Source organism: Bos mutus, chromosome 7, assembly GCF_027580195.1.
Source record: "Bos mutus isolate GX-2022 chromosome 7, NWIPB_WYAK_1.1, whole genome shotgun sequence".
NCBI classification, from domain to species: Eukaryota; Metazoa; Chordata; class Mammalia; order Artiodactyla; family Bovidae; genus Bos; species Bos mutus.
The window spans coordinates 101,552,133-101,574,971 of record NC_091623.1 but is presented as its reverse complement, the minus strand read 5'-3'; the positions used below and the strand labels follow the sequence as shown (position 1 = coordinate 101,574,971).

General features: G+C 54.3%; 1 protein-coding gene across 4 annotated transcripts in view; it reads right to left on the bottom strand.

Moving 5' to 3' along the window:
• Positions 1 to 22,839, bottom strand: part of NDST1 (N-deacetylase and N-sulfotransferase 1) — an 88,072-nt gene that overhangs the window by 63,331 nt on the left and 1,902 nt on the right. Inside the window, exon 1 of one of the 4 annotated variants that reach the window (XM_070374638.1) lies at positions 13,287 to 13,349. The exons of 2 other annotated variants lie outside the window; for them this stretch is intronic. The gene's annotated coding sequence lies outside the window, so the exon portion shown is untranslated. Of the gene's footprint in view, positions 1 to 11,961; positions 11,986 to 13,286; positions 13,350 to 22,839 lie in introns of those variants that run through there. One more of the 4 variants, XM_070374639.1, reaches the window with a different exon arrangement.

Here is a 22,839-nt window from a genome sequence, read left to right as displayed (position 1 = left end):
CAACTAGAGAAAAACACACACAGCAAGGAAGATCCGGCACAGCCAAAAATAAAATAATAAATAAAAAGTAAAAAGCAACAAAGGGTTGCAAAGAGTGGAACACAACTGAGCAATTAAGCACTTAAGTGCACACACTCACACACACATACCAACCCCTGAGCACACCCGAGCATGCAGTCCAGGAGAAGCAGACTTGGAGTGTTTCTACACATGGCTCTGTACCCTGGAGCCTGCAGATGGCAGCAGGACCGGAACTTATGACCTGTGACCGGCAGTGTGCTAAGCACTTTTACATACTTTATCTCAATTAATCCTTACAACTAATACTGTCATTCACATTTACAGTTGCAGAAAATAAGGCTCAGAGATGTTAAGCCACTTAAACCACACAGCTAGTCAGTGGCAGAAATGAAATCTGAACCCAAACCCCATGAAATGGTGATGGCTCCAGAGCCTATAGGGGAATCTTGGCAGGGACAGGGGAGAGCATGAGGGGACCTCAGGTACCAAGCCCTCAACCAAGCCTCCAACTGTGCTCTTTCAGCCCTAGGCCCAGCTTTCCCTGCCAAGGTGCTGGGGATAATGAATGAGATGCTCTGGTTGTCATGGAGATGCCATGGCAACGCTGCACTTTCGGGAAATACCACGGTAACTGTGGCCACTGCTCTGTTGAAAGTCACTCATGACCCCACCCCCCACTCCAAAATGCTCAGGTGCCCCCAGAATCCTCTCTAGGACGCAAAGAGAAAAGAGGCAGAAGCTACAAGGAACTTCTCAGAAACCAAGTTGTCTAGAGAGGAGGACTGGGGAGGAGGTTGAGCTCTGCCCTGGATGGACAGGTGGGCTCTGAAATGAGACCAAGAGCCCCCTGAGCCTTTGACGGTGAAGTGCACCTAACAACCCAGCTCCCGTGCACTTGCTGCCTCCATGTGCAGCAGCCTCCCATGAAGAGCTGCATGCATCATGCTGTGTCATCCCAAACATCTGCGGGGCAGTGATGCAGTAGCTGCTAGCATCCTTGTTAAAGGTCTTTGTGCAAATCTCTCCACCTCTCTGAGTCTCAGTTTCCCCAGCGTAAAATGGGGTTTATACTACTTACCTATCTTGCAGGGCTATTGCCAAGACTGAGAGAGATGATCTGTGTAAAACTGCTCAGTGCCTGGCACATGGTGATTACAGGCTAACAAGATGATTATTCACTTAATGGATTTGGAAACTGAAACTCAAGAAAGAACTGGCCAAAGACCACATATCAAATTGATAGTGGATCCAGAAACAGGAAGAGAGGTCAGGTTTGGGCGCACACTGGAAGTCGGGAACAAGCAGATGATCCATTCTCTGCTTCCTCATTTGGTTCCTACCGAGCCCCGACAGGTACCAAGCAGGGCACTGGGCACTGAAGGTGCAGGCCTTTGGGGTCCACGGTCCTAGGTCTCTGGCGTGCTGCTGCTGCTGCGGGCTGAATGGAGGCCAGGACCCAGAGCCCCGCATGCTCACCCAGCCCAGATTTTATTTCCTGCCTGGGTCACTCCTGACCATGCCCCCTACTTCCTCCACACTCACAGGCACATGAATGGACAAGCAAACTTACATGGTGCTGAGATGTTCAAATGGGTCAACACGGGCCTCTGGGTCACAGGCACAAGGATGGGGTGGGGAGTTGAGAAGAAGTGCGGGGAGAGCCCGCAAACAGGCTCAAAAGTATGTGAATGGGCATTCAGCCTCAGGGAGGAGAAGTGGCTGCTGGCTGGCCACTGGGAGCCCCACACGCAATCCCAGGGCCGTTCCCCACAGCTGACTCGGCCCCTCCCAGCCTGTCACACCCCCAGCACAGTCACACCACCACCCATTACCCAGCCACACCCCACAGTCACTCTGCTCCACCAGCTACCCTGCCCCAGCCTGCCCCACCCACCACATGTATAGCAAAGAAAATCCTTCACATTTGCTTCCCAGCTGTGCAGGAGTTTCTCTGGCGCAATCACACCCTTGGGAGGCCGAGACCAGAAGCAAATCCCTTCCTCTGCTGGAATCTGCCGCACGCCCCACCCCCCACAGCCCCGCAGTGCCGCCTGGCTGGGGGCCAAAGGGCTGCCTATCCGTCACCCTGGAGTCCACGGCTGCCACCAAGGGACGGTCGGCAGTCTGGCTGAAGGGTCTCAGGATTGCAGAGTGTATGGCCCACCCTACAGTGAGCACACGGGGACACGGAGGCCCAGAGAGATGAAAGGACCACCTCGGGTTGCCCTGCCAGGCCTGCCCCACCCCCACCTGCCTTGGCCCATTTTCTTATCCACAAAGAAAGCCTACACATCCTCCTCCAAGGCCAGCCTCAGCTGAGAGTTGACTCTACCAGCTCTGAATTTCAGAAGTCCTGGATGAGCTCTCCTGCCCTGTACCATGGCAGGGCATGCAGGGCCAGACTGATGTGCCAGAGATGTCAGCTGCAATCAAGACTAGCACACTGGGCCCCAACTTCACCAAAAGCTTTCCAAGACAGAAGTGATCACCCATCCATGGTAGGTACGTAAGAGTGAAGAACCCCTGCCAATGACCTTTCCCTTTTTCAATCTGCTACAAGGAACTGCCAAGCTAAACGTATTAAAGCATGAACTCTCATGTATTAGACATGATATGCCTGTACTACATGCTATTATTTACCCCTCACTACACCACTATGAACAACATTCCCTTCATTTGACAGATGAGGAAACCAAGGCCCAGAGCAGTCTGGGGCTTGCTAACGAGTGGCAACTGGGAATCTCCCCAGCCCATCCATCCTTCAGCAGCACGTGCCCTCCAAGTCCACTGAGGACAGCTGACACAGGCCAGCGCCTGCACACCCCGTCCTCTATTCCCTTCAAATGCTGCACTGTTTTTGTTTTCAAGCATCTTATGTGTCTTTTAACATCAAAAGCAGCCTCTCACGATCTTGCCTGCAAGCAGACCCACAAATCACGCATCAATCAACAAGCAAACAAACCATAAAGCACTGGTTCACTCCCCAGCACCCAACCTGGGATCTGTTCTGGGTTCCCCAGAGCGGAATGCCCAACAAAAATCTCAAGAACCGAGACCCCCTACTTGTTGAGAATTTGTCTTTCTTCCGCAAGGCCTGAGTTGAGAGTGTACCTTTGCACCAGCTCTGAAAATAGGGTTTACTGAGCAAACAAACAAGACAGCAGGGCAGCAAAGTGGGGAGTGAGAGGGCGCAGGAGCAGCTGCCCTTTGGCCCCACTGGAGCTCTCAGGCAAACCAAGGCGGGCAGGACCCTCACGGAGCACGCTCTTCATTAGCCCACAGAGCTCCTCAAAATAGGGCTGTCTCCACCCAACGCCCAAATCCATCTATGCAGTCAAATTCATTCCCAGCTATTTCTCTTAGGCTTGGATCACTGGCACTTGGGGGAAAGGAAAAAAAAAAAAAAAAACAGTAAGATATTTCTTTGCAAATATCCTAACCTCCCTCGCTGATGGCAGCCGACACTGACTGAACTCCTGGTACCCTGCCAGCCAGACGCTGGCTTCCCCTGATTCATCACACCCAATCCTCACACCCTGAGAGGTGGTGTCACTGATACGTGCACTTCACAGAGGGGAAATCTATGCTCAGAGAGGGGATGAAGCAACTGACTCAAAGTCACACAGCTGGGCAAGGGCAGAGCTAGGACTACCCGAAGCCGGCCCACTTGGAGCCCCAGCCTCTGTGCAGCTGCCCAGCACTCCACACCATTCCTAAACTAGGTCTGCAGCCCAGAACCTACCCAGGGACGGGTAGGTTCCTGCTCCCTGCAGGTGACCGGCCCCAGTTGCCTCAATGCAGGCTGATCGGCATCCCTAGCAACAGGAAAGCCTTCCTTCATGGACAGATGAGGCACCACAGGTCCCCAGAGAGGCAGGACCTCAGCCTGAGGGTCCTGACCATCCCCTGCCCCATCCCAGACAGGCAGAGACCCCACAACATGAGACAGGAAGGCTGCCTCCATGCCCCAGGCAGAGGCCTCGTGTTGAGGAAGAGGAGAGCTGGGTGGTGAGGGTCAGAAGCAGGAGATCTGAGTTAACAAGACCAACTCGAAGGATCATGGGGACCAGCATGCCTCACAGGTCTGCTACACACCAGATACTACGGCAAGCACCGCCCAACCGTGATCTCAGTTATTCGTCGTTTTCTTTCAAGGAAGTACATACGCAGTTTACCGTTATTCCTTCCTCCCCATCTGCCAGCCTTGCAGGGGAGCTGGGAAACGCTGGCCAACCCCAGCCCCTGCCCACCTTCTCTTGCCCATCCCAGGTTGCCATATGACCCCTGGACAGATCCTGAGAAACATTTGTACTCAGGATGGGATGGGGGCCTCCAACTCCTGGAGGAAGTAGCAAACTCCACATGGGCCTGGAGTACCATCAGCATCCCAGTGTGTCCACCGGCTCCCTCTGGGCAATATCTTTCCTTCTCTGAGCCTGCTCCTCAACTGGACAGCAAGGGGTACAGATTAGATCAGAAGTTTGTGACCTCTGGGGGTTACGGCACCCTTTGAGAATCTCATGAAGGCTGTCAGCAGACTCTCTGCAGACAGATGCCACATTCCACACAAACTCACAGAGATTGTGAACGACCCTCTGCCCAAAAGTCAAGTTAAGAACATAGAGGGATCCCTAGTGGGCCAGTGGCTAAGACTCCGTGCTCCCAATGCAGGGGGCCCAGGTTCGATCCCTGGTCAGGGAACTAGATCCCACATGCCCCAATTAAGACCTGGCACAGCCAAAACAAAGAACGAACACAGAAAGTCTGCAGCAGCCTTTTGACTCTGACAAGCCATATCCTCACCATCTAGACAGGACTGAAGCCACGAAGGTATCGTCAGAGCACCCGGGGACCTCACCACCCCAGCGCCCGCAGGGCCTGTGGTAAATCTTTAACTCCCAGACCTGCTGGCCTCAGGTGGATTTGTGGACTTGCTGAGCTGTCAGGAGAAGCTCAGAGAGAAGCTGAGCCCGTCCTTTCCACCCCTCAGCCACAGTCTCCTTCTCCTCAGTCAGGAGTCTGCCAGGTTGGCCCTGGGCTGTCTCCCTGGGGCAGTCCTGGTAGTGGAGATCCTTGAGGTACCCGCTTCTGGTCCTGTATGCAGACAGGACCCCCAGGGCCAGGCGTGGGGGCCACTGCTGCACCCCAGGCCCCGTCCTGCGTGGTATGAGCATGAACACACTGTGGGCACGCACACATCAGAAAGACCGGGGAGGACTGCACAGGAGGGCGGGCACACGAGGCTGTGGTCAGACGGGGCAGGAAGGCCGGGAGAAAATGATAGCACCCACCAGAGCTCCAGGCAGCCACTCAGCTCCGCTCCGCTTTATGTCGCCGTGTCCTTGTAATGGCTCCCTGCTCCTCACTTAACACAGCCGCGCCTAATCCCAGAGCCAGGACAAATGGCGTTACTGTCAGCCCAGTCCCCTCCCTGGGAGGGAGGGAGGGGGTGGCCCGGGGGCACCCCGCGCCACCAACCACATTCCCGGAAGCCTCCAGGCCTCCCCCATACTGCATCCCTTGCCAGAGGCCACCAATCCCTACCATCCTGAACCTCAGGAAGAGGATGCCTCGTCTGACTCCATCCCACGCCAGGGGACCCTACAGCAGGCAGGGACCCCACACCCTCACCCCCGCCCTGAGAGAGGTGGCTTCCACAGAAGAGGAGAAAGTATGTCCCTGACCCTATGCCGATGGCCCTCACGTTCCTTTCAAGGGTGGCAGCCCGGAGTGGATGAGCCCTTGCCGTCAGCAAGGGTAACTGGGCTCTGACTGCAGCTCTGCCTGACTTCCTATGTGATCAAAGCAGGGCCCGTCCCCCAATCCAAATCTCAGTTTCCCCACCTGTCCTGAGATGAAGAGGAAGCAGGACTGATAGCCCCTACAGGGCCAGCAGGTGGTCAAAGTGCCTCATTTTGGCCCCCACCCCAGCTGCCAGGCCCTTGTCACTGCCCCCACCAACCCCAACAGAGGAGAAAGAAGGGTAACTGCCAGAGCGCGGAGGCTCTAGAGTGGAAAAGGGCCTTAACAAAGCCCAGAGAGGAGAGGCAATTGGGCCATGGTCACATAGGCAGCTGGACAAGGGCCAGGCTAGCCTGGGTTTGCTCTTCAGCTGCAAACATGTAAGAGCATTCACCTGCGAACATATCTGCCTTTTTAGAGGATGCCAAGGAGAGCACGAGAGGATAGAATTTCGGGCTCCAAGAGTAGCAGTTGGGTGGGGGGGCGTTAATGACATGTTTGAACGTATAGGGTCCGGGGATTGACACTGCTGACTGTCCAAGGCTACTCACATCACACCACAAGGGTGGCCCAAGCTCCTGCCAGCCCGCAGTGATCCCAGGAACTCCTGCAGGGATAAGCAGCCTTGGCCACCTCATAACAAGTCACCTGTGGCTCAGCGGTAGTGATGGGGAGACTGGCCTAGAGGCACAAAAGCCTGGGGGATGCTGAGAAGCCTCCGGGCCCCATGGCCAGAGTGGAGGGAAGCCAGGAGCTCTGGGGTCAACAAAGAGGAAAGGAAAGCCTGAGGCACTTGGAGACCCAGAAGCCCCCTAGTCTCCTGGAGGCCTGGTGGGTACCAGCCAGGCCTGCTGATACCAAGGAGGCTTTATCAGGGCCCGCATGAAAGCGCCCTCGTCCCTCCAGACTCGCTGGGGCTTGTCACCGCGACAGGAGTCTGCTGCCAACATGCCTCCCCTCCCGGGTGAGGGCTCGATGCTCACACGAGGCGCAGCTGGCAGGGGAAGGGGCAGCAGGTGGGGGAGGGGGAGGGCCTTGCTCTCTCTGGATCACAGACAGCTAGAGAGCAGAGACAGAGTAAACAGCACCGGGCAGGTGACTACTTATCCAAGGCCCCTTTTAAAGAGGCCAAGGGGCCTGGGTGACGCTCTACAAAGTACCCTGCAGGTGTCTGCACACCCCCAAGGCTTGGGGGCTGATTCCTGGGGTCGGGAGACTGGTGTTCTAGTCCTCTGCTGAGCCAGGACGAGGCATCCAGGCAGCAGGCGCCCGCTCTCTGGTGCTGGCGGGCACCTGCCCGGCACCAGGAGTCTCACTGCGGCACCTGAGTGCTCCTCTCAGTCTGCCTCTAAGTGCCTCCCTCACCTCACCCTAGGCCCAGCCTCCCACTAACCTGCCAGTAAGCCCAGCCAAGCACTCTCTCCTTGCTGTGTTCACCAGTAAAATGGAATGGTGCCAGATGACTCCATGGGCCAACCTAACCCCAAGCTGGGCAATTCTGCAGGGAGCATAACCGACCTCCCCTCTCAGCCCCAGAAACGGGCACAGTGGCGCCCACTCCCGCCATCCAGAAGCCCATCAGGCACCATGCTCCAGGCAGAAAGCATGGTATAACACCTCTATGTAACCGTGTGCTCTGTCCTTTCCCATATGCTTGGCCTCTGCTTCATCAAGCCCTCGTTTCACAAATGTGGAAAATGAGGCTCACGGGAGTACAGCAACTGGCTCAAGCTTCCAGTCGGGAAGTGCTAAGCTGAGATTCGAACCAGGGCCTGGCTGTAATCCTGCATTCCACGGGATCCGCCAGATGACCCAGAACTCACTACGGCTCAGAAGATGCTACTGGGTCTTTGCACCTCCCACGTCTTTGAGGGTGCAATGCTGAGGCTAATGCAAAAGGCGGGCTGCCGGAGGTGGCGGGAGCAGAGGCAGGCACGGGAAGCCTGTGTGGGTGCTGAGCATCTGCAGACTGACCAGCCTCCAGCCTGGCCAGCTGTCCACTACTGTGGCCACAAAGTCCTCGTCACCACCAGCACACCACCGCCACCACTGTGCCATTTTTAAATCATCACACAAATGCAAAGCTTTTTCACAGATGCTACTTTGGCATCACATGACAAGCTTCTAAGATCATGGCAGGGATTTCTTCCCTCTTTCTGCTATGAGGAAAGTGGGGTTCCTGGAGGAAGAGTGACTTCCCAAGAAGTACACAGTGAGGCAATGTTTGGCAGTGAACTTGAAGCCCACACCCTCTGCCTCAGGTCTGGAGCTCTGTCTACTCCTCCATGCCCTTTTCAGTTCAACCAGCACTGATGGGCCTATGTAACAAAGGCTTTTTTTTTTTTTTTTTTAACCATGCTGCATGGCTTGTGAGATCTCAGTTTCCTGATGAGGGACTGAACTTGGGCCATGGCACTGAAACCACTAACTCCTAACCACTAGACCACCAAGGAGCTCCCACTAACGAACGTTTCTGAGAGCTCATTCTGTGCAGGTATTCAGTTCAGTTCAGTCACTCAGTCGTGTCCGACTCTTTGCAACCCCATGGATTGCAGTACGCCAGGCCTCCCTGTCCATCTCCAATTCCCGGAACTTACTCAAACTCGTGTCCATTGAGTCGGTGTTACACCCACACTTCACGTTATTATCTCATTTAACCATCAACACAGCTTCACAAACTACTGCCACTGTTCTCATTTCAGACACTGCAGTTCAGAAACATGGCGTATCTTCCCCGGTTCACCATTTTAGAATGGGGCAGAGAGGAGATTCAACCGGAAGTCAGTCTGGCTCTGAGGCCTGCCCTTGGAATCTCTGTGCTCGCTCTGGGACCAGAGGGGAAAGGAGAGCAGACACACTCAAACAGCACGTGTGCCTGCAGGTTATGGCGAGATTAGGATAACAGGAAGACAAACAAAGCTCTTGGAGAGCCCAGAAGATGCAGGCTGTTACAAACGTCCAGGCAGGAGGCCAGGAGTCTGAGCAGGGGACATGGGAACAGAGGGAGGTGACAGATGGGAGGGGGGCGGCCTTGTGAGACCTTGGTCAAGTGCCCTGCTTTCTCTGGATCTCAATTTACCCAGCTGTTAAGAAAAGTCCCTGGAATATCTCCAGAGCCCTCTCCACCTCGAAAAACTCTTGGACCCTGGGAAAACAAGCAATGCCTGGTGACAGCCTGGCTGCCAGCCACGGGGGAATCTGAAATGTCCTTGGCTGTCCTGGCACGATTCAACTGCTGGGTAACAGGCTTGCAAAAGCACAGGGCTCGGTCAGCATGCCTGGGCACCACTGAAGTGTGGGTCCTAAGGGGGCCACATTCCACCCATTGTCAACCCCTCCATGGCTCCAGTGGAGTAAGCAGCCGGGCTGGACCCAGACCAGGAACCGAGGTCACATCCAAGCGCCCAGTGGAATGTCACTCCAGGCCTGCCCTGCCCTGATCCTGTCCAGACAACCTGAGGACACTCAACGTCACCCACCTCTCAAAGCCCCACACTCACATTCCCCAAGGTCAGCCACTGGGATGTAGAGACAAGGGGTTCTGTAGGAGATCTTAGGGAAAATGACCACCTCCATTCCCACGGGACGTGCGCAAGGCAGAAGCTGCCCACGCCACGTCAGTGAAGACCACCAGTTAAAGGAAGGGCGGAGAGTCCATTGGGGTGGCCCTCAGGTGTCACTCCTGCAGGTGGACGGGTTCAGCCAAACTCACAGCTGCCTCCTCAGAGCACGTGTGAACGTCTCCTGCTCTACAGCCTGCCATGGCTCCCACCACCTAAAGCCCCTTAACCTGACCCACTGCACAGCCACTGTTACTAATAGCCTCTGTTCACTGCGGGTGGTGTCTGCCGAGGCCGTGGCTGTGTGCGTTTTCTCGTTTAACCCCCACAGAAACTCTGATGCAGGATGCAGGTACTATGGTTGGCCTGTTTCCACAGATGAGAAAACTGAGGCTCAGAGAGGTTATGCCAGTGGCCCAGAGTCTCACAGCCAGGTGGCAGAACAAGGACTTGATCCACACTGGACTTTAAGCCAGGTTCTTAACCTCTGAGTTCAGCCTACTCAAGTGCTCCCTGCCACCCTCAGAACCCTGGGGCCAGCTTAACACTTCTATATGCCTGAGGGGAAACCAAAGCACAGAGAAAAGCCTCTCTCTGTTGGTAACCAAGACAGGGAAAGGCCTGAGGCCTCTGGCCTCCTCTTCGAGGACTCCCCCCACGCCACCCACCCTAGGAGGAACCCCCACCCAAGGAAACACACCAGGCAGAAAGGCCAGGACCACCGCCAAGACAATGAGCCCTCAGAATCTGCCTTCTTCCTCTGTCCAGAAGGAAGGGGGAGAAAGGAGCAGGTTTACAAAGAAAGAAAAAGCACATGAAAGGCCCAGGAAATGCTGCTTTTACAGACAGGTTCTCAAGCGTCTGGAAGGTCCTCCAGGGCACCCCCACACCCCTCCAACAATAGGAATGCCCAGGACAAACCTCTACCCGTGCGTCTCCCTTCCCCCAGGCGTGCCCCTAACTAGCATATCTGATCTGAAATCTCCATTTCTCTCCCTAAACCTGCCATCCTGCAGCGTTCCCTATCTCCATAAATGTCCTTCCAGTCCCTCAGACCAGAAACCTTGCCGCTGACACTTTCTTCCTCCCACGCCCCCCATCTGATCCATCAGCACACCATCCTGAGACACCCATTCGGAGTCCGACCCCTTGCCACGCTGAGCTGTACTGCCACCGTCACACCTCGCTCCCTCCCGGCCTGGCCATGTCCTGCTTCCACCCTCCTGACTTCTCCCCGCCCGCAAACGTGAGTCAGCCCTCGGCCCCGGCCCTGGCCCCTCAGCAGCTTCCCCTTAACTCAGACTCAACAGCAAAGTCCTCTGGAAGGCCCAAGAGGTCCTAGGCGGTCCTCCCCGGCCCGCGCTGGCCGCCTCTCCTCCTAGGGCCGCTCTCACTCTGCCCCTCCCCACGCCAGTCTTCTGCTCCTCAAGCACATCCCAAACCCTCTTGCCGCGAAGCCTTGTGCAGCTGCGCCCTCTGCCTGGAATGCTCTTCCCCACACACCCTGTGGCTCCCTAGCTCCCTCCTGGAGTTTCCCGTCCCCTCACCAGAGATTTTCCATGACCCCCACCCCTAACACAGCAGAGCCACTCACTCAACACAGCTTTGTTTTTGTGGCAGGCACTCTGGCCACCTGACTAATAGCCACTATTCATCAGTTTGTTGACTCACTCTCACCACTAGAATGTCACCCCCAAGTCCAAAATAGGGACCGGTCTGTTTGTTCACTGCTGTGCCCAGAAAAGTGCCCGGGACAAAGTAGATGCTCAATAAAAATGTGTTGGCGGAAGGACTATGACTGCCCTCATCTGAGCATCTGTTGGTTTCTTCAGCCCCGAGGAGACCAGGAGAGCCTGGAGGTGAAGTGAGACTCTGCCTGTACCAGCTGGAATCTTGACAGTTGTCACATGGGCAGTCCTGGAACAAGTAACTCCTTGAACCTGAACAGGACTTACACTGGTCCCTATCGATGCCTGTGCCCACTCTTCTGGCTACTTCTGGGTCTGACAGCTGGGCCCATGGGGCAGCTCCCATCCCGGCGGGAACACGGACTGGGCTGCAGCTGGGCTCCCCCCCGCCAGCCTGCCAGTGCTGCCGGGGTCTGGCATCTGACAAAGGCTGCCCCAGGCCCCCAGCCAGGGGAGGTGGAGGAGGGAGGCCCAGTGCCACGCCTGCCCTTCTCCTGTTGTCAGCAGGAGGACCTTCAGAAGGAAGCTTTGTTCTCAGAATAAAGAGCAAGAATCCCAGTGCCAGGCGGAAACGGGCACAGAGGCAGCTGGCCCATTGGAGACAGTTTAAGGAAAAATGAAAAAAAAATGGGATGGAGGATGTCTGAGGGGTAATCTGCACACCCAACCGGTTTCATGCCTCCAGGGTGGCTATGACGATGGTAGCTTCGCTTTTCCAGGCCAAGCCTCGAGGTTGTCACAGACAACCAGATGATTGTCCCAGCTCGGGGGGTGGGGGTGGGGGGGTGGGGGGGGCTGGCACTGACCCTGAGGAGGGAGGTGAGGACGGAGGAGTGGATCCTCGCCTGAGAGTCAGAAGACCTGGGTCCAAGCCTGGCTTTCCACATAACCACATGAGACGCGTGGGAGGGAGGGGACGTCCCTCCCTCCGCGTATCTTGATGTACCCACCTGTAAATGACTTCTGCCGGCCTGTGCTTGAAGCCTCAGCCTGTCTGCCACCAGACCACCCAGCGAGGTACCTCTGAGCCTGTGGCCAGGTCACTGGCAGCCCAGGACAGTCCTCCAACCTTCTTGGGCACAGGCCCTGCCCACTGGGACCCGGGCTTCCAGCCTGCCTCCTCCCCTGCCATCAGGGCCCTCCTCTCCTGAGCTGTCTGTCACCTGAGCAGTGTTGAATCCCTCTGGGCCTGGCCCAGACTCTGACACCTGCCCAGATCCCCCCGTGAACCCCTCCCAGGATGGTGCTCCAGACACTTTCAGTCACAACCACCGGAGGAGCCCAGTGTGTCAGTGCACAAAAGGTGAACAAGCAGCCCAGAGAGGGAAAGGGGCACGAGATGTCACATAGCACAAACATACCCAGAGGTCCACCCTTCCAGCCCTGGGCTCCCTAAGCCAAGATAGGGTCTTCAAGGCATGTCTATAGAGCCTCGCATCTAAATCCTCTAGGAGGGGGATACTATACTCTGTACTGAAGGACTCAAAGATGAGGGTCAGAAACCTGCATGCTTTTTTTCTTTAAAAAAAAAAAAAAGCTTCCCAGATTTTTCTTGTACCCAGAACAATTGTGACCTCTCAGCTAAGACCTCTTCCAAAAGGGGACATCTTAGCTGGTCTCCAGGGAAGGTTAGGATTTCCATTAAGAGAGTAAAATAAGCCTTACACAGATAGATAGCTGAACAAAGAAGCTGGGGGTTAAAGCACATTCTCTAGGAGAAGAATAAAGCAGAGAAAGGCCTGAAGGAGGGAAAACCCAGTCCAGTAAACACTTGAACTGACTCTCCCCCACCATCTCCCATCTCCCCAGGATGCAGAGGTTTGCACTTGATGCCATCCAAAGGCTGCTGATCCCAGCCTCCCTCTGCCCCGAAGCTCCTCCAAGCCCCGGGGGAGAGTGGAAGGTGGAGACAGCTGCAGGGGAAATGTCCCTCTCCTTGCTTATACTGCAGCATGGGGATGACTCTCTGAGTGACTGTTTATCCCCAGCTTAAGAAGCTGCCGGGGTCAGTGGCTAAGCAGTCACAGCTTATCTGGGAGGAGGATTCTCAGGCCACGGGGCAGGCTGATCCAGAGGCTTCCATTAAATGGAATCTTCACAGCTGGTGAGGCTCAGCAATGCCCCGCCTTCGTTCATAAGGGGAACATTTATTATGCTCCTGCTGTGTATGCAGTCCTGAGCTTGAGCACAGTGCTTGAAGGGATACAGAGAGAGGTGTCAGCTACCCCCCACCACCCTCAAAGAGCCCACAAAGCTGACAGACAGGGCACCATACCACAGCACAGGAGAGCGAGCCAGCCATGCCTACAGGACAGGGTCGAAAACTCAGATGCCTAGGAGGCTAGAAAGACTGTGCAAGTGTGCCAAGTGGCTTGGGAGGGATGGGGCAAAGTGGAGCTTACGTGCTGCATCTCCAATAGTGGCCATTGGAGAACTAGGCTCAAAGTTTTACAATCTTCTCATTTTTGAAGTAAAGCCAGAAGTTGTGATCTTACGTAAAATCTCCTGTTGGCAACTAGCCCAATATTTGGTGTGGGCCAAGTAAAATCTGCCCCTGGGGTGGATGTGGCCTGCCAGTCTGCGGCCTCTGTTTTCTTAAAGAGAACAGAATGCAAAGCTCAGAAGAGGCGGCTCCCTGTAGCCGAGATACTAGGGAAGGCTTCCTGGGAGAGGAGGCCTGGCGCTGGGCTGCAGGAACGGGTAGGTCACTCCTGGGGAGGGAGTCATAGCGGGGTGGGGGGCAGGCGGCGTACCAATTCAAGCCTTAAGGACCATGGGTCAAGGGCACCACCCGCCAGCCTATAGCCTGCCCATCCCCCTAAAAAGGAATCCTGGTCTCCATCCCCAAAGCAAGCACAGAGGCATCATCTCTGTCTGTCCCTAGGTGGCCGCGGGAGGGGCCACTTGCCCAGCAAACCTCCTAACTAAACCCAGTCGGTGGCAGAATAGCACGGGTTTGATTTCATCCCTGGAGCTTGAGGAACAGGTCAGCTAATGTAACAGCCCCACGGGGGGGGGAAGGGAGAGGAAGAGACAATGGAGGACAAAATGAGGCTGAGAATCCCGTCCTGCCTGGCCAGGCCCCACCTGTTACATAATCCTGCCTCAAGGCACCTGTGAGGGCCTGGGCTGGGGAGACCCAGGATGCAGAAGGTTCCCCCGCCTCCCCCTGCCCACTGCTGCTTTTCAGCCCTGCCCCGCAGCTCCTGAAAAGCCCAACAGAGCTGTGGGTGGAGACTAAGACCCCAAGATAAGGCACTTAACAGGATCACACAGCAAATTAGCAGCAAAGCTGAAACTGATAATAACAGCAAACTTTAACCAAGTGGTTACTTTGTGCCAGGCAGAGCACAAATCCTTTACACATATTATCTTTATCTTATATAAAAAGTCCACAACACCTGTAGATAACTACTCTCATTTTTCCCACTTTACAGATGGGGAATTGAAGCACAGGCATACTAACTTACCCAAGGTGATGCCAGAGCTGGCTCAGAGGAGGATCCAGTTTTCAGAACCCAACAGTGGCCTCCAAGACCACACAACGAACCATGAAACTACACTGCCATCAGGCTACTTTCTGCGAGAACCATACTGGCTTTCAGCTTCCTTCTCTCAAGCCCTCAGGGCATGCATGCAGCCCCCTGCCCTCCTGTCAGCACTTTGGGGGCCACCGAGTCCTCTGACAACCTGATGAAACCTACAGATTCTCTCTGCAGAAAAATAATCCACAGAAATGCCTACAAAACATTGCAGGAGATTTGAGGGGCTCACACAGCCCTGAGCTGGGGAGCAAAGCGGATCCAAAGCATGGAATACTCCAAAGTTGGGGGGAAGAGGAGGAAGGGGACTCCCCGAGGCTCTCTGAGCCCCTCATCTCTAAACTTGGAGCCCAGATGGACAGCCACGTTAGTCCACAGGCGTGGGCATGCATTAGGGCCCAGGGCCTAGTCATTTCTTCAGGGCTGGGAGAAGAGAATGAATCACGATATACAATAGCCCCCGCCTCTGCACCCACTGGGAGTGACTCACAGCTCCCAGCTGCTAGGCAGACAGTGCACAGCTGGGCCCCAGCATCTGGACGGGGGTGGCATCGCCAAGCTTACCACCATGCTTCCCCACCCTGCGAGTCACCATTCAATGGGTCACCTGTCTACAGGTTAGACCTGGCCTTGCCCAGGATCTAGCGGCTCTGTTTCCAAGAGGGGACCCTCCACAGTCTCCACTGGGCTCCAGGCCAGCTGGTGCCATGGGAGCAAGAGGTGACGACAACTGCCCCTTACAAGGTACTGCAAGACCCGGGCTCCCGTCCCAAGTCTCCCGCTGCCTCACTGTGCAACCTCAGGCAGCACCCCCACCTGTCAGAGCCTCAGTTTCACCAACTATAAAGTGGGAAGACGAACGTATCAAGTCCTACCCAGCGCCACAGCCCCGAGTCTATAAACAGCAGCACTGGACAAATTTCACAGAGCCTTGGGATCCTGCTTTCAGGAAGTTACATAAACATCCTTCGGAGAAACAAAAGTCAAACCTAAAGACTTTTTTTTTCCTGTAAGGATATCAAGAAGCCCTTTTTATAGTCTGACTTCCCCCATTCTACTTCCATTGTTTCAAATATCCTCTCAGGACCTAGAAAATACATTTGGTTTCCGTCTGGGGTCTGGGCTTCTTGGTGTTCTTCCCCTTGGATGCCGCCCCACCCTCCTTGGCAGCTTTCTCCTCCGGACACACCCTTCTCTACCCCCAGCCCAGCACTGGTCTGGGCCAGCCTGAGGGCTATGGCTACCCAGCCTGCCAAAGGAGGGGTGGGGGGCAGGGACAGTTTTCAGGAAACAAAGCCTCCCCTGGTCAGAACAGAGAGCGCTGCAGGTCTGGTCCCAATCGTGACACGGTGGGTGGCCCTGTGTGGGTCCCTGCTCCCCACTGAGAGATGAAGGGTTTCCTATACTGTGTCAGGGATGCTCCTGCACTGCACCCAAAGACATGGAGGCAGATGAGAACAGCAGGGTGCACACTGGGCTCTCTGATCACAACTCCCCAAACCCTCCTGCTAAAACCAGAGGAGACCCGGGTTTTTTCTCTCTGATTTTATTTCCTGCTCTAGCTGTGGGGCCTGGAACTCAGCTCAGCGCCTCTTTGAGCCTCAAATGGCCCATCCATGAGACAGGGAGAATGATAGTGTCTGTAGTGGAGGCCATGATTTGGAGGCTTGAGCCCTAACCACCCCCACACAATCCCATCACCCCTCCTCAGTAAAGCCTGACTTACTCCTATGATAGAATGCAGCTCTATAAACCCTGCTACACAAACACACCAAAACAATCCTCCATAGCCTCTCTTCCAAGGAGATCATGCTTCTAAGGCCCCCACAATAAAATTCCTAGATTTCTACCACCTATGACTATGTGCCCTCAGTATTTTCATCTGTAAAATGGGGCCAATAATGATGCCAACCTTATAAGATTACTCTGGGGATTACTCCAGAGATTACATGGATGTGCCTAGCAAGCATTGACAAGCTCTCCACAAATGTGAGTGGCAATTATACGATCACCATCATTAAAATGACTGAGACACTTTAAAACCATTGGACTGGTAACAGCTAAGGCCCCGTGGCCCTCTTGGACCGCATCTGGTCACTGTGACCACACATGCATGCATGTGCCCCCGACCCCAGCACACACCCTTCTCTGCAGCAGGAACCACTCTCTGCCCCCAGTGCTAGAACACAGTCAGCCAGCCTATCTCTGGCACCCATCCTTGCCACCCACAGAGTCTGCCACCTGCAAGTCCCCCAACCTCCCAAGTGGCCCCGGCACTGTCTCCTGTAAGCATGTGGCACAAGACTGTTTCCCAGGCAGAGGAAGCTGTTACAAGACGGAGACTCTCTGAAGTCAGGCTAGAGAGAAACTGGGCTTTCCTTTGGGTCCCCTGCATTTGCTGGTGTCTGTATATGTTCAGAGCCCAGAGAAGCATTTTTTTTTTTTTTTTTAATTACCCAACCAAGTACTTTTGGAAGGTGAGCATGCATCGGAATCACCTGAGAAACTTACATTGTTGGATTCCCCCCCCCCAACTCATCAGTTTCAGATTCAGTAAGTCTGGGGTGGGGCTGGATAATTTGCATTTCTAATAAGTTCCCAGGTAATGCTGATGCCAATGGTCCAGAAACCAACTTTGAGAACCACTGACTTAACATGCAGGTGAATAAGGGAAAGCGTCTGTGAACAGGTGATGCTAACAGTCCTGTAAACACACTAGCAGGAGCTGCCCAGGGTAAGGGCAGGAGAAAGGGGACCTGGGCAGACGGTGCAGCCAGAGAGAAGGCCCTGCGAGGACGACTTTCATTTCGCCTCACCTGGCCTCTGCCTGGGCAGGCAGCATAAACCAGAGGTGGCTGCGTAATAACCACAGCAAACCTCTACCGACCGCCACCCCAGACCTGCCCTGACAGGCCCATCCTTGGCCGGCCCACAAGTGAAGAGAATCCATGCTACGCCTCATGGAGCCAGACCTCTCAGGTCTCCACTACTTCTCAGCGAGGAGCAGCAGGATTCCGCTCCACACCTCCAGACACATCCCTTTCCATCTTGGCCAGCTCAGACTGCTTCCGCGTTTCCAGTGCCTCCTGCAAGTCAGCTTCATCTGACCGGAGCAGTCCCTCAGAAACCACCAGACAGCAAGGACAGACCCGCCAAGTTTGAACCTCTCCAGGCCACGTCACCCACCTCGCTGGGCCTCAGTCGCCACCTCTGCTAAAGGGGGGTGATAACAGTGCCCACCTCCTTCTGTTGTTGCGAGAATGAAAATGGGGTCCTTGGTCATTAGCTACATCATCAGCTACAATAACCATATCTATTCTGGCCTGGGCTTGCAGCTAAGCATCCTCCTTGTGTTTTCTTTCTAAATGCCATGAGATGAGGACAGTTATCCCCTTTGTACAGATGAGAACCTACAACAGCTCGCCCAGGGTCCCACCAAGTAGGAAGTGGCCCCGCAGAGATGTGAACCCAGCTTATCCTGCTCCAGAGCCTGGTTTCCAGCCTCTTCTCAATGCGTGTCCCCGTCAGCCCACCCTGAGATCCAGCCCAGGTCACCTCTCCCTGCCACCATCCTCTCCCCCTTCCTGGGGCACAGGGAGGCTGGGCAGGAGGCCTACAGAGGTTGCAGCCTCCACAGCGGCCCGCAGTCTAGGGTATGGGCCCCTGGTCTTGAGGGCGGTCAGGAGGCCTGCCAGCTGGGCCAATCCATCTGGCACAAGTTTCAGGTACCACTCAACAGGGCCACCAAGGAGGAGGCTGGGACTATAGAACTTGAGCATCTCAATGATGAAAGAAGAGAAGAACGGGTTTCCCTGGTGGCTCAGCGATAAGGAATCCACCTGCCGATGCAGGAGACACAGGTTCGATCCCCTGAGAAGATCCTGTATGTCACTGAGCAACTAAAGCCCATGCACCACAACTACTGAGCCTGTGTTCTAGAGCCCAGGAGCTGCAATGACTGAGTCCCCTAGATGCAAGCACTGAGGCCCTCGTGCCTGTGCTCCACAAGAGAAGCCATCACAATGAGAAACCCACACACAACCAGAGAGGAGCCCCCACTCTCCATAACTACAGAAAAGCCTGTGCAGCAGTGAAGACCCAGGACAGTAAAAAATATAGTTAGTTTAAAAAAGGAAAATCAGATGTAACCAAGAGAGTGAGATCCTGCGAGGCTTCCAGAATGAGACGGGCAGCTGCCATACCCCATGCAAATTGCCCTCTCTCTCCAGTCTCAGTTTCCTCACCCATACAAGCCTCAAGTCATTAGACAGAAAGCTTAGAAACCCCAGAGATTCTTCCCTTCATCTCTGGAAAGAGAGATCACCTCACAATAATTATGATAACCATTGTTATCTCCGAACAGCTCCCACTTACTGGGCTCTGACACTGGGTCAGGCACAGATCTACACCATCTCCCCGCAAAACAGGACTATTGCTATCCTCATTCTGCAGTTGAGGAAAACCATGCCCAGAGAGATTTAGATAATGTGATCTATATTCCACAGCTAACAATGACAGAGTTGGGACGTGAACCTGGGACTTCTGACTCCACTGTGCAAAGCTGTCCAAATCCACTGGGGCAGAAAGGGGCTGCCTGCAGCTACTGCCTCCAGAGCATGGAGCCTGGAGGAGAGGAGACATGTCCTTAAGGAGCCAGAATTCAAAACCAGGTGTATGAAGGTCCCTGTAGAGACCCAGATAACAGACTGTGCATGGAAAGCAGGCAGCAGGCAGTGCCAGCTCTGTGGATTTAGAAAGAGGTTCTGCTGGAGCTGGGTACTGGCTGGGGAGGGACTCTGGGGTGGGTGAGCGGAAGTGACTGGGGAGCAGCGTCCTCTCTGTGAGCAGAGATGTGGAGACAGGAAGGGACTGGGCACACAGGGAGGGAAAGGGGACAGTTTCTTTGTGAGGGTCAAGGGGGATTGGGAGATAGGGCACTGTGGTCACATAGCAAGCCACCCACCTCCCATGCCTGGCCCTCAAATAAGTGTTCATTTGCAGTGCACATTTAAAATTAGACTAATCCAATCTGTATCAACAAATAAAACAAGCAGGAATAAAAAGGTGCAGGAGGCAACTGGACACAAACTTTTCTTCATTGAGGTAAGAGCATTAGGCTGTGTGTGTGTGTACGCTCAGTCATGTCTGACTCTTTTGTGACCCCATGGACTGTAGCCTGCCAGGCTCCTCTGTCCATGGGATTCTCCAGGCAAGAATACTGGAGTGAGTTGCCATGCCTTCCTCCAGGGGATCTTCCCGACCCAGGGACCGAACCCAAAGCTCTGCATCTCCTGCATTGCAAGCAGATTCTTTACCGCTCGCTGAGCCATTGGGGACCTCTATAATCCCTTTGGTAACAGACTGACTCTACCCCCAACACCACACAGTCCAAAACACCCCCATCATCCCCTTCTTCCAAGCTCCCAACCTCCAAGCTGAAGCTGACAGAGCTTTGTGACAGCCCCGCAGGCAGAAGAAAGTACCTTGGCTGGTGAGCCCTGAGACTGGGAGACTCTACTTTAACCTCTAATGAGGGGAAGGAGGCAGATACCCCTGGCCCCCTCAACATACATCCCACCCCATCCATTCCTCACTTTCAAACCAACCCCTAACTGAGTCAGCCTGATTCATGATTCAGCCTTATTTCCTCATATTTGAGGAAAGACAGACTGAACCCATTTCACAGACTGAGAAAGGAAGGCAGAAGGTTCCAGGTCTATGTGAAACCACAGGCCCTGGCAATTCAGGCTTTGGTGGCTGATCTAGATAGAAATCCTGAGGGGCCTCCGAAAGGGCAGCTGGGCTGAGGGTTTCCATGGGGCAAAGGCTCTCCCAGGCAGAGCGCCGCAGAGGAACTTCTAGAAACGCACAGAAGGGGCAGTTCTGAAAAGCAATGAGAAAAATGAAGTGGAAGTGGGTCAAGCACACCCTAAACGCTGAGATTCTCGGGTGAAAAGGGAACTGAGAGAAGTCACCCAGGCCTGACCGGCCTGGCACATGCTTTCTGCACCCTCTCCAGATTCTCTGCGTGCTGTCAGCAACGGGACCTTGCTGTCTTCCCAGGCAGTTTATGCCCGTTAGTGTCACTGTCACCCTCGGTGCTGTCTCTGCCTTTGAGAGCCACACAGGACAAGATTATGCCCTCTGCCCAGAGACAGCCCTGTAGGGAATTGAAAGCAGTGACACGGCCACTTATGGGTCCTTCCCCAAACCTTAGGCCACCTGTGATGACGCCATCCCCAAGGCACCTACAAAGTCCTGTAGCCTCCCCCTCCTTCCCTCTCAGTCCATCCTGTGGCCTGAGTCAGACTCCGGTCAACTTTCTGTTGGACCACAATTAGCATCATCTCTGAGCTGGTCTCAACCCTGCCAGTCTTGCCACCATCTCCAGCCAAATGACCCCCAAGAGAAGCAGCACAAGAGGGCAGAAACAGTTCAAACCTGGGCTCAATCACAGGTCTGCAAGTGACTCAACCCCTCTGAGCCTCCATTTCCTCATCTGAAGATGGGGTGGGGTTGGGGGTGAGCAGCAAGCAGCTACTTTGCAGGGGTATTGTGAGATTTCAATGAAGCGTCTGTAAGGAGCCTGGCACAAGACACAGCAACAGGCACCAACTCAATGAGCTGCTTACAACCCTCTGTCCTCTCCACCAGCCACAGAATAAGATCCAAACTCCTGAGCAAGATACTGCAAGCTCCCCATGACCTGATCTTGCCTCCCACTGCCCCCCTTCTTGCTGCCTGCACCCTCACAAGCACTTCCTCCCCCAGGAAGCCCTGTCGACATTAATAACCAGAAGAGCTTTTCCCCTCCACTGACCTTCCAAAGCCCATCTATCACTGATCACATCCTGCCTCTTCGCCATCACTTGATCCTTGCCTTCCCTCCCCCATCAGATTAGCAGACTCTCCAGTCAGAAAGCAGCAGCACCTCACCCCATTTCATTTCCCAGTCACCCCCATCCACATTTTCCATACATATTTAACAAATTACCCGAACGTTCCATTTCAAGTAAAGAATGTCCAAGTTCTCCAAACAGTCCAGATATTTCAAGCCATATCCTAAACCAAATCCCAAGCCAGCAGAAGTCTGCCCAGACTCCAGGGACTTACAGGCCTGTTTTTGACCTCAAAGTTTGCAAGACGGGTCACGCAGGTCCACAGCCCAGGGCAGAGAAAGCTCTAAGCTGCAAAAACCAGAGTCCATTCCTAAGTGTCTCACATGCAGGGTTTCTCAGTTGCCCCTAGGTCAACCCCCAGCCTATGATTTCATACCTTTAACCGCATCCTCAACTTGTGATTGTAAAACTGTCTTTGCATACCCCTGTGGCTGGAGATTCGCCATCCATCTTTTCATTCTTGCTGGCTTCTTCTCCTTTCACCTGTTGATTCTCTTGTTCTGATCATGACAAGGAGAATCTGACCACACACCAAGGGTCATTCCCATCCCTCAGGACTCTTTTCAATCCCCCACATTTCTGAGTGCCCTTAAAGTCTAGCTAAGTAGTCTTGTTCCTACAAACTGGCAATGAACTGTCAGTCCAAGACGACCCCCTACTCTCAGGGTCCAGGAAAAGCCTATTGACACTGCAAATCCCAGACTCAGTGCTGGAACAGCCCTTGGAGCAGTTACAACAGTAATGCACAAACTTTCCTCTCCCCAAAACTTTATTCATTATCTACTCCCACTCTATTGTTTTAATATGTCATTTACTAACCAGCAATTTGTTTTCCATTTTTAAATAAATTTCTCAAGGTCCCTGCTCAGAGCCTGATCCATAGTCATGGAATGGTACCGCCACTAGAAGACTGGGCTAGCACAGAGCACTTATGCAAGTCAAAGTCTAGGCCACCCCACATTCATTCCTGGGCTATTTACTGAGGGCCTACAGTGTCCTCTAGGCTCAGAAACCCATGCAGTTTCCATGAGGATTCTGCAATCGAGACATGGGCTCAAACTCCACCCTTCATGACTATCCTCAAGGACGCTTGGGGTTGGGGCTCCAAAGCAGCCCACCACCTTTGCAATGAGGACCCTGCCAATGAGTCACACCAGAGGACACCTTGAACATAAGTCCCTTGGCCATAGGTTTCTCATCACCCCAAGGGCTCCGCTCCTGGCCCTACCTCTGCCCCTTGCTGATCTGAAAGTGACCTGGTCCGAATGGAGTTGGAAAGCTCTTCAGTCCCCCGGGTGCTGGGAAGAGACAGCCGCCAGCTGTCCCCGGCCAGAGCCGGGCAGAGCACCTCCCTGCACCACCCGCACGACAAGCGACTTGCTGCCAT